Source organism: Mustela nivalis, assembly GCF_964662115.1.
Source record: "Mustela nivalis genome assembly, chromosome: 20".
Lineage (NCBI taxonomy): Eukaryota > Metazoa > Chordata > Mammalia > Carnivora > Mustelidae > Mustela > Mustela nivalis.
Genome location: NC_139039.1, coordinates 2,923,977 through 2,936,037, shown reverse-complemented (window position 1 = coordinate 2,936,037; position 12,061 = coordinate 2,923,977). Strand labels below are relative to the sequence as shown.

Genomic DNA, 12,061 nt, shown 5'->3' with positions numbered 1-12,061 from the left:
AATCAAATAGTAATTTGACAGATATTTGACTGTAATCACTGCATATTGTAAGCTATATATAGAATTACATATTTAACTCCCTCCCAAAGAGAGAGAAATGGATAGAAGGATTTTTTTTAAGACAAGGAGAAGATGCATCCTTTTGATTAGATTTCTCATGTTCTGTCATCGTGCAAAATGAAATTTAGGTCCGAAGGGCAGTAAGTAGTCACAAATATGCAACATCCATCTGGAGTGGTACATGAGTAGTCACTAAGGAAACGATTTCAAAAAGGAAACCATAAATGCCTTCACCAAAGCCGGGTAATTAGAAGTGTTAAAGAAACAGTGTAGGATTTTTTTTTTCCTGGTTAAGGTAAATCAGATCTAATTATATTTTAGTTGTTAATTCCTACCCAAGTTGTTGAAATCTTTCATGAAAATGAATTAAACCAATAATTCTCACTAGGAAATTTGAGAACATTCAAGCTCTCTCAATGTTGTGTAGTTTCTTAAAATAATTTATAGTCTTAACAGGAGTATAATATCTTCATATATTATTTTCTTCTCATAACTCATGGGATTCTTTTTCTCTTGATAGTTATACTATATAGATCCTATAGATCCTTTTTCTGTTTTAGTAAGTTTAAAGAAGGCAGATTTAATTACTTCAATTTCATATAGGCTTCCAAACACAGACTGACCCTCATCATAAGGAGACAGCATGCATTTAATCATAGAGTATCTGAATCGTATCTAGCAGCCATTAAAATCATCTAAATTACCTTCAAGTTTGCACAGGATTCTGTGAACGAGGGCACACAGGAGGGAGCAGTAACTTTGGGTGAGAGTCAGAAGAAAAATTGTGTAGGTGGAGAATTCTGTTGCCTTGCTTCCTGAGCAGTGGTATCCCCCAAATAGTCTCACAGCTCCTTATCTGAAATTCATGGGGTCAGATGTGTTTCAAAATTCCGAATATTTTGGACTTCATGAAGGTAATCTATTTTGAATATGTTGCGTATGCCGTGAGACCCGGGTGGCTGGGGCAGCAGCTCATAACCAAACATATCGGTCTGTCTGCAGTTTAATGTATGAACATCACTAAGATCACTAAGTAGAATTTTAAAAATGACAGAAAACAGCCTCTTGTCAATTCCAATCCGGTTTTACCTTCAAATGAAGTCTGAAAAACTTGGTTTTCAGAGATGATTTTGGAATTGTGGATGAAAGATCATGAACCTGTAATGAAATTAAAGAGATTGCCCTCTTTGTCCTGGTTGTAGCTGGAAGCTCCTCCTGGGTGTCGTTTTCATCCCGTGTCCCCTGACCCTTCATAAAGGAACTTGAGTAAAGAGCAGCAACGCAGGACCCAAGTGACCCTCACTCTGACAGCTTAGTGCGTTTTGGGAGAGAAATTTGACATTTGGTCAAATACAGAGATCCTTGTTAATTACACCCCCAACTGAAGGATTCTGTAATTGCTCGATTTGGTGAATCATGGTGAGTATGTGAATTTCCAACTAATTTTCTTGGGAATCTCTCACCCTCTCGTTCACCATTACCTAAGTTTTGTGTATCATTTATCGCAGCAGTCCAAGTTTATCTGATGATGAAAAAATGTTTACTTTCCTAGCGAATTTAAATGTATGAGGTAATCCTGCCTATTCTCTTTCTGTTTCTTCTCCCTCCCCACTGAACCCTCTGCCCCCAATCCAAGTTTAATGGATTAAATTATGAGCAAATTCTGAAAAATCTTATTTTTCATAACTGGCATGAACATAACAACTATAGTCAATGTGAGTCCCTCTGGCTGTGAAACAATTTTCATGCTTGAACTGGCTGAGCTCTTACTTTAGGAACTGAAAATGCCATTTTCTTTGTCTTCAGACCTACTCAGTGGAGGTTCTTAACTGGGAGGACGAAGGACTGTGTCAGAAAGGATGCATTGTGACTGTACAGACCAGTGCTGTCCAAAAGAAACATGATGTGAGCCACACTTGTCACTTAAAATTTTCTAGTAAACATATTTAAAAAGAAATAAGTGAAATCAATTTTAATAACATGTTTTATGTTATTATGCTCATATATCTAAAACATTAACTTTCTGATATGTAATCAATCTGAAAACTAATGCTAAAATATTCTAGATTTTTTTTCATGCCAAGTCTATAAAATTTTGTGTATATTTTATACTTAAAGAACATCTCAATTTACACAAGTCAAGTTTCAAGTACTCAGGAACCACATGCTATTGGCCACCATATTGGACAGTAAAAGGATTATGAAAGTTTAGAAAGCAGAACTGGGACCCAATCCCTCAAGAGTCTGATTCTTCTGGGAAAAGATTACAGATTAATTCTACTGTATATTATAAACAAAAATACATACTATCAACTAGTGAAAATAATGTCTACTACCTCCCATAAACTAATGAAATCTCAGGATTCTGCTAAGAATTGTATGTGTTCCTTGTTAAGTAGAAGTCACAGTTTCAATCCAAAACTGGGGTAACAGGGCCATTAGAAAGGTGTTACCCCCGATCTTTTTGCAAAGAAATTTGCAGAACAGGTATCGCTATTGACTTAACCCTGAAATTCTGCCAGTAGCAACTTAAACTGCTCTAAGGATAACATGAACATGGTAAAGGCTAGCAAGTGAATGTTGAAATGATTTAAAAATAAAATTCAAGCATCTTTAGGCAGTTAGACTTCTTCCCTTCTGGAACCAGAGAATTTAGATCTTACAATCTTACTGTACAGTAACGAGTTGCATCTTGATTTTCACAACTACAAGATGAGAATAATGTATCTAGTGTTTATTATAGGCATTCTTCTTAGTGTATTACATCTATTTGCTTAGTCTTCACACTAATGTATACAGAAGACACTGTATTTTATTCCCACTTGAAGGATGAAGAAACTGAGACCGAAAAGGTAGTTTATCCAAGATCACACAGTTAAGAAGAAATGAAATAGTATTCAAACTCTTGTTAGTAATCATTATTTTAAAAAGTCTTAAATTTATGAGGTGAACATAAAATGAATCTTCATTGCCTTAAATAGAAATTACAGTGTAAGTGCAATATATTAATATTAAAAAATATCTATTAGTGAAATACCGTTGTTAAAGAAAATCCTATTTGGTTTTGTTTTTTAAATATGTGCATTTTTATGTCCTTTTTTTAAAATACAAATGTTAGCATAATACGTAGTGTGCTATGAATTTCGCTTTTTTTAAAGCTTAATAACTTAGCCTTGAGATCTTTTCACCTGAACATTGATATAGTACTGAGTAGTATTTCTTTTTTACTCCCAAATTTACTTTATTTTTTTTTTATCATTTTATTTTGTTTTTTCCTTCATGACAAGTGTACTACTATTTAATTGCTGTTCCTTATTTCCCCCAGTCTCCTCACTCACCTCCCCTCTAGTTTATTCTCTGGGGTTAAGAGTCTGCTTCTTCATTTTTCTCTCTTTTTTTTTCCTTTGTTCTTTTATTTAGTTCCTTAAATTCCACATATGAGTGAGATCATACAGTATTTGTCTTTCTCTGACTGACTTAGTTCATTTAGTATTATATTCTCTAGCTCTGTCCATGTTGTTTTATGTTTAAATTATACGTAGTCTATCTCATGTTGTACCAAAACAGCTGAAATTTAAACTCATTCATTCATTTATTTTATCCAAATATCATCTATTAGTGAGACTTGCCCTGATCATTTAAAGCAAAATTTAAAAAAAAATTTTCCAGCCCTTGGCAATCTCAGTCTTCCTTAATTTTAAATTTATATGTGTAATTCCTCATTATAAAGATATAAATTATAAATTTATGTATAAATTCATTATTCTAAATTTACTTATGTGTTTGTGCTTTCTCTGCCCTTAATAATGTAAGCTCCACACAGGCTAGATTTTTTTTTTTCTGTTGTTCACTCTTGTGTCCCCAGTACCTGACAAGGATGTTGGGATCTTAGTAAATTCTCAGTAAATATTTATTAATTAAACAAACAATTAACTTTTTATATTTATTCATTTGTTGATGCTGAGACAACATATATAGCAATTCTGTACATAGACTTGGGAACAAAATAGACTTGGATTAGAATCACAGCTGTCATTGACTATTTGTGAAATATTTAAAAAATAATAAATACATTCATCTTGTAAGGTTATTGGGAAGATTAAATAGGAAACTTCTTTCTAAAAGTAGCCTAGAGGCTGGCACAAGGCTATGCTCCATGACTACTGTTGTTAACTTTTTATTACTTATCCACTCAGTAAATAAACACGGTGCCACACACTGTGCTAGGTGCTGAAGGAGTTTGAGTTAAAACAGACATCTCTTTTGAGATAAATCATTCCTTTTAATACACGGGGGGACTCGTAAGTAAAGGAGCCCTTTAAGGCTTCCATACCCCACAAGCTCCAGCCCACAACCCCCACGTCCTGACCATAAAGTGAGCTGAGAAAAGAGTCAGGGGATGGGAGCTTCAGGCAAAGGGGGAGTGTAGTGTTTCCCGATCGGGCTGCTGTCAGGAGCTCAGGCCTCAGGCCAGTATCAGCAGGATAAGGTAAACCTACCAGTCTGACACAAGAAAGGGTCAAAATAGTACCTGTTTCAGTAGTAGCAAAAACAGTCTAGAAGAAATAATGTATGATTTCCATGATTTAAGCTCATGCAAATCTGAGTTCAAAAAGATCACCAAAAACACAAGTAGATGAGCCATCATGTTGCAGAAAAAGGAAATAAACAAGCATAGGCCCCCAAGGATTCCACATTTTAAAATTATTAGATAAACAATACATAATACAGTATTAAAGGATAGGATGATACATTTGATGAAGAAACAAAATGACAGATTTACAAGAGAATCTAACAGAACTCTTTAAATTGAAAAGCATAATTGTTGAAATTAAAAACTCAATGGAGAGGTGAAATAGGGGATGAACAGTAGCTGCCAAGGGAATCTGCGAGGGCAGATGTGGAAACCACTAGAAAGAGACCGAGGCTCACACAGGAGGGAATGAGAAGCCTGCCATTTGTGCTACCGGGGTCCCAGAAGAAGACGACAGAAATATGGAGAAGAGGTGATGATTGAAGAAAGAAATGGGTTTCTGAGGAGACAAGATTCATCAAATAGGATAAATAAAAATAAAACTACCCTTCGAGAAATCATAGTGAAACTGCCAACTATCCATGCAGAGATCTTCTAAGCAGCCAAAGAGAAAATGCAAATCACCTACAAAGGTGTGACAATTAAAATTCTAGCAGACACCGTAAAAGCAGCCAGAAACCATGGACCGATGTCATGAGTAGTTGAATGAAAACTTATAAAAGCTGTTTACAGACTAAGTTTGAAATAACAACCATTTTAGACCATCAAGGCTGGGAGAGTTGCCACCAGCAGATCTTTACCAAAGAAACTTCTACAGAATCCACTTCAAAGTAGAGAGAAGTGATTCCAGAAGGAAGGTTTCAGATGCAGGAAGGAATGGTAAGCAGATAGATTAGAAAACATGTTGTTTGTAATGAAAATTATGTCTAATTGTGAAATAAAGCATTCCAAAAGCTCTTGCATTTTGGAGAGAAGATGAAAATAGTGGATTACGATTAGACTTTGTTTACTCGAGAAAGATTCCTGAAAAAAATACTAGTAGAATATTTTAATTTGCAAACCAGAAGCAAAAAGAAGATGAGAAAAAATAAGTGACTAGAAGTCATGTTAATATTTTTTAGAGGCAAAGAAGAGGAGGAAAAGAGGTGTAGAAAACAAGACAAACAAAAATAATAAAATAAGGGGGAGTAAACAAGTCTAAATTTATCAATAATCACAAGGAATATGAATGTTGTAATCTTAAAAGTTAAAAACAAAGTAAATCAAAGAGAGAGAAAAAAATTCCAGCTATATACTATTTCTGAAATATGTCTAAAACATGAAAACACCAAAACATTGAAGTAAAAGAATAGAAAATGATGGAACAGATAAATACTAATTTGAAGCAATATTTATTATATTAAATAACTTTCTGAATTAAAAAAGACAAAACCTGTCCAAAATCTTAACCACAATTATTTTTCATTTTTGAAAACTCTTCTTTTTGTCCCAAACATCCATATTTGGATGTTACTATATTTGTGATGCACATTTAATTTCAATTCAGCTTTTTTCTTTTTAAAATTATAGTATAATATAATTTCCCAAATTTTTAGGTCATTTGGATAATATCTATTTTGAGGGCAATAGTTAACAAATATGTCTGACCTTTTAATAATTCAACTATATTTCCTGCATGGCCTTTCCAGTTGTGAATTTTATAAGCTTATTACCAACTGTGTGAAGTAAAAACCCATTTTATTTGTCCTAAATACTTAGAATTTCAGAATCTATTTATCATCTGAATGACTCTCGATTTAGGGACTGCCGTGTTCATTTCATGCATGCCACTCAGATTTTATAGATTTTGAACAGAAGCCTACTTGGTCTTTGCAGATTGAAGCATTGTCCTCTTTTGCACGTGCCCACCCATCTTGCCGATCATTTCATCTGACTCTTCTTGTCTCTCTGAAGAGGGCAGAAGGCTGCTTGCTTGGTTGGGGGTTGGAGTTGAGGATAAGGCACCTTTGTACAAAGTCCCAAGATGGAGTACAAGACTGAAATAGAGGTGCTCAGAAGTACCAACAGGAGAGGACAACAGTCACAAACGTTATTCATACAGGTCTTCCTGTGCGCCACACACTGTTTAATCATATTCCAGATGTAGTGCTGACTGGTGAGTCCAGGAAGACCTCAAATACCTGTCTGATTCTTCTCTTTCTCCTCCTCCCTTCTTTGTTTCCAAATAAATCAGAGACAAGTGAGTAGGCGTTCAGGCTTCTTGCCTGTTTGCAGAAGCTGTAGTTTGGCATCAATGCTTCCATTCATCTGCCTCTCTTCTGGGTCAAGAGGGTACAAAGACAGTATGGATTATGAAACAAAGGCATGTGAACTTGGGGGCAGGAGGCCAAAAAAGAAAAAAAGGTCTAAATAAACAAACCATGGAGGTCAATGCTAATGAGCAGAGAAGCAGCTTACAACTAAGACTTTCCAAGCCTTTAAGGAACTCTATAAAATTAGATTATGTTTCAATGACTGACATCACAGCAAAGCTGAATAGTAATAATACAGTAGTGCAGTACATAGAAATTACTTACATACATAATTACGGCTTTACGCAAACTAATGACCCAGAAGATCTTCTCTGTTATCTCTGACACAGACCTCGGTTTTTCTCCTGGGAGTTAGGAAAAAGTCTATGTGTCAGCAATTCATCTATTTCTGCCTGTTGGCTCATCGTGCAGAAATTAAATGAGGTGCATAATGTGAATTTAGATGTCAACATTCTGTTGAATTCTAGAAAGATGTACTAAAATGTTTAGTTTGCATTATAACAAATTTGTGTCATTCTGAGTTTGTTAAATTTGGATTATGGAAAATTGAAGATTTGCATAAATCTAAATTCTACAAAGACCCTGTGTTAATACATTCTTCACATTATTTTTCCAAAGGATAACTTGGTCTGTTCAACCCAGCCTTTAATATTTTTATTATATATTTTGGAAAGCAATATTTCCTTCAACCTCAAATATTCAGCTATTAATCTTTTGAACAGGTCCTAAAATATTTAGTAGTTTTATCTGACAGTGTAATCATGTGACATTAGCATTATCATGATGTATTAAAAATCAAACAAGCCAAAATAAAACAACAAGAAAAGGGGCGCTTCAGTGGCTCAGTGGGTTAAGCCTCTGCCTTCGGCTCAGGTCATGATATCAGGGTCCTGGGATTGAGCCCACATCGGGCTCTCTGCTCAGCGGGGAGCCTCCTCCCCCTCGCTTCTCTCTGCGTACCTCTCTGCCTACTTGTGATCTCTGTCTGTCAAATAAATAAATAAAACCTTTAAAAACAAAAACAAAAAACCACAAGAAAAGGTTCATGCTGCCAATCTTTTGGTTGGTCTGAGCTAGATTCACCCACAGGCCCTCACTGGATCCCCCTGAAAGATGACGCCCATCTGGGAATAGAGGCTGTTCAGGCCTAGAGCTCTGAGCTCAGCCAGAGCTGAGCACGTCTAAGTGGGCTCTCCTGAACCCTGCCCAACTGATGATGCCAAGAATTATAATTACTACTTAAACTAAGCGAGTTTTAATATTGTGTGACACAATGCTTTACATATAAAGCAACCTGTGGCATACGCTGAATGCGTTTTATCACATTTATGTGATAACTTACCCCAAAACTGGCTCCTCTTAGAGGTAATGGTCTGCTACCATCTTAGATCTCATCAAAGTGGATATGAATCTAATCTAAGCCCTCATCACCCAGACTGAGGCCACTGTAACTCCTTCCCCATTTTCTTACCTCAGCCTCATTCCACTTGGACTGCTCTCTACAGTCAAGCTCATTGTCCTCTAATAAAGCTATTGTCGTGTTGTACCACGACTAAACAAACTAGAAGGATGTACAAGTGCTCCTCCGTCTGGCTTTACAAACAGTCTTCCCTGTCTGCCTCCTTTCCTTCCTCTCTCCTTTCTTCTTTCCTTTTGACTTCGGACTGAATTGTAACATACATCTAAAAGAGTGTGTGTATCAGTGGATTTTCACACAACTGACTAGCAACCTAGAAACTCCCTCTTGCTCCCTCCCAGGCTCCACCCACATGTCCTGAAGGTAACCGGAATCCCATGTTTTAAGAGCAGGAGTTAATTTAGTCAGTTTTTACTTTTATTAACCTCCTACATGCAGGACTCAGGGAAAAGATCTAACTCGGGGTGCAAAAGGATGCTTTGGGCTCCCTGGGTTTTGTAACCAATGGTGGCAAGTCTAGTTTGAATCCCTACACTGATGAATCTGAATGTCCTGAGATGTCACGGGCCTTCATCAGAATTTGCTGAGGAGCTGCCAGCTGGAGGTGTCCAGGTGACAGCTAATGAGAGATCGGTGGGGAGAGATGGCCAATGGGTAGCATTTGCTGATGACATTCTAAAGCTAAGATATGCGTTTCTCCTCCCTCCTATTTTCTCCATCTCTTGCTCCTTAATCATCTCCTCTGCTTCCTACTCAATTGCATTTCAATCAACAAAGCCACAAAAGACACCTGCAAACTGTGGCATTGATTCCCTAGTGCCCAACTAATACTCAGGGTCTCTTGCATGTCAAGTGGAATGCCTCCCAGGTGGGAGAGCCTTTGATGCTACGTTGACCTACAGAACATTCTTCCTGTCATCTAGGAGCAAAGATGTGAAACTATTTGTTTATCCATGATTCTTTTTAACAACAATTCAACAAATGCTATTTGTTGTTGCCTTATTGTGAAGTTGAAATTTTCTTAAGCCTATCTATTGAAAATATAACATAAAAATCGTATTTTAAATATTGAAGAAAAGTCAGTGGTATTACTCACAATACCAACCTAACTCTACAACTAGCTTAATTTTGCATCTCTTCTCTCAGTTCCTGTCCACAATCAAAATTTGTACAGTTGCTATTGTAGTGCTTCTGTCAGGAGACGACCGACCTATGCATCCAAAAGGAGAGAGTTTTATGGAGTCTCCCTGTAAAATAATTTGATTACAGAATCAAAAAGCTGTGCCTTTCCTTTCTAATATATTCTCATTGTGTTCACTCAGGGGAGCTGTGTGGCTCCGCTAGGACAATGGCAGCTGTGCCAGGACACGAGGAGCCTGGATTCTTGCTCCCACTCTGTCAGTCACTGTTTAAGTAAACATGTGAATGTCTTCGTCACTTTGCTATGCCTCAAAATCTTCAAGAATAAAGTATGGAGGCTAAGACTTATCCTGTCTCCCTCACAGAGTGTTTTATTAACTCAATAAACCTATACCGAGCACCTACTACGCACGCGTGGGGTCCTTGCTGGGGACTGTGGCAAGTAGCAGGGGACAGTGGGCAGTGGACAAGTGAACACTCTGCTTCAGAAGTGGCGACGGTCCCGCTCAGGGGGTATGTGAATCAGGCCTCTGTCTGGGCTCTGGTTCTTGCAGTGCCACTCTCTTCCCCTCGCCCTAGTACTCTAAGAGCAGGCTCCCAGGTCTCCAGGATGGTGGCAGGGATGTGACCTCTCTGGATTCCCCCTTGTCCCTTTCTCCCAGCTGCTCAGCTTTCTCCACAACTTCCACCACATCTTCCTTAGCCCTTCTTCACCAAAGCCTCATTCTCTGCTTTTTCCTAGGCAGAGGCTCAGGGGTGCATCAAACTGGGACCCCAATCTTATGCAACACAAAACTTATTTTCCCTTCCTGGAAGGGAAGTGTGGGGGCCTTAGAAACCCAAGGGCTTTCCTTTAAGATATATCACCCTCCCTCAAGAATACACAGAATAAAGAATTTCTGCTGAGGAGAGGAAAAAATAGTTTTAAAACATTCCATTTCAAATTCCATATCCCATTCCACTTACCTGAAATCAGAAGCAGGATCTGTTTTTTCTGACTGGAGATGTCTTGTGGGATTTTGCAGAGAGTGTGCATTTGGGTCAAGCATTAAAGACAGTTGGGGGCTTAAATAGGGCACCTCAGATGAAGGAGCACTGGAGGCAGAGTTCAGAGGTGGGAGGATCCAGACTGCGTTTGGAGACCTACAAGGATGCAGAGGCGGATGGGGGACAGCGGTATGGGGTATCCAAGGAGAACAGCTGCCTGCAATGGCAAGGGCGGGACTATGGCACCAGCCCGCCTGAGCCAGCAGGCCCATTGGCTTGTGCACATCTCCCCATGCCTCATCCCTCCAGAAGTCCCAGTGGCCCCAACATCCACCACCACACTCTCCCTCTCCATTCTCCACAAGTGCCCTGACCTGTCCAGTCCACCTTCAGTTCCCTCCTGAAACTTCTCCATACCATAACCTCCTCTCTGAAATTTGGAGGTTCTCTGAAGACACCTTTCTCATGGCCCTCAGAGACTGTCTTTTCTCCCACATTCCATGTAACCGGGTTCCCAGAGGTAAGGTAGAGATCTTCCTTGCTTCCCTCTGCCACCTCCAGATCACTTTTCCCTGCAAAACCTTGCCTTTTAACACTCATGTGATTGGGACACAGTACCTTCCACATCTCTGTCACCTCCTGGCCATACTTCTTCATTCCCTTGTTTCCAGGCTTCCTTTCCACTCCAAATTCTGTCACTCTTTGTAAATCCCGCATTCACAGGAAAGACCATTTTACTTCTCTGGCATCTCAGTTTCTTCACCTCTTGGTCTCATATGATCCTTCCTTCCCTCTACTTCAGTTACCTCCACTTATTGCTGCACCCTGGACACCTTGCACCACCTCTGAAATCTCGGATGTCAACATCAAGCTCCCAGACTACCCATATCCTTCTAGTTCAATTATTCATGTATCCTACTAGAAAAGTCCTTTAATCTTATCATGGCTCCCACTCCATTGAGCCTCCCACATTCTCCCTATCCAACAATATCCTCCTCATGTAATGCCTCCCTTGCTGCCTGGGTTCAATTCCATACTCCACCATTTTAATCCTTTTGTACAAATGCCATAAATTCACTTATCTGCCATTGCTTCATGGATGTGTTATGGGCAAGGATCCCTGGTGACAGCATAAGGTATGAATTAAATTAGAAGGAAATTGAAGGTGAAACTGTTTGGAAGATAGTGATTCCACAGATACAGATCTATTTTTCGAAAAGGTAAATGGACTATATAAACATACGGTTGTACTAAGTTACATTTAGTAATTTTATTCTTCATGAAGAATTGACAATATTTGACTTGATAAAATGGTTTATCATGCCCAGATTATGGTTTTTGAGTAAATATCCCAGATTATCTCAATATATTTAAGCCCACAAGCTGTAAAACATTTATAGTTTGTGGTGTGGGGGCTAATCAGCCTGAAAGTATCTTTCCACAGTAATTGGGAAAAGCCTCCTATACTCAGCAGGCTATTTTTAAACACAAGCAACCTCTCACTCCTTCCAAATCAGATTGCTTTAAACTTGGAGAACAAGCAGTCTTATTCAGGACATGTGTGTAGCAGGTCTGAAGTTCTAAGGCCCATTTCCTTCAAGTATCGGGATG

At 38.4% G+C, this 12,061-nt stretch overlaps 1 protein-coding gene and 1 long non-coding RNA gene across 2 annotated transcripts in view; one reads left to right on the top strand and one right to left on the bottom strand.

Annotated features, from left to right (window-relative positions):
* PSD3 (pleckstrin and Sec7 domain containing 3) overlaps positions 1–12,061 on the top strand; it is a 733,176-nt gene that overhangs the window by 84,985 nt on the left and 636,130 nt on the right. The window lies entirely within an intron of this gene.
* Positions 5,967–11,940, bottom strand: LOC309855176. Its single transcript, XR_014306644.1, has 2 exons — positions 10,430–11,940; positions 5,967–6,912 (listed from the first exon to the last, which is right to left on the bottom strand). It is a non-coding gene; the product is annotated as an uncharacterized lncRNA (long non-coding RNA).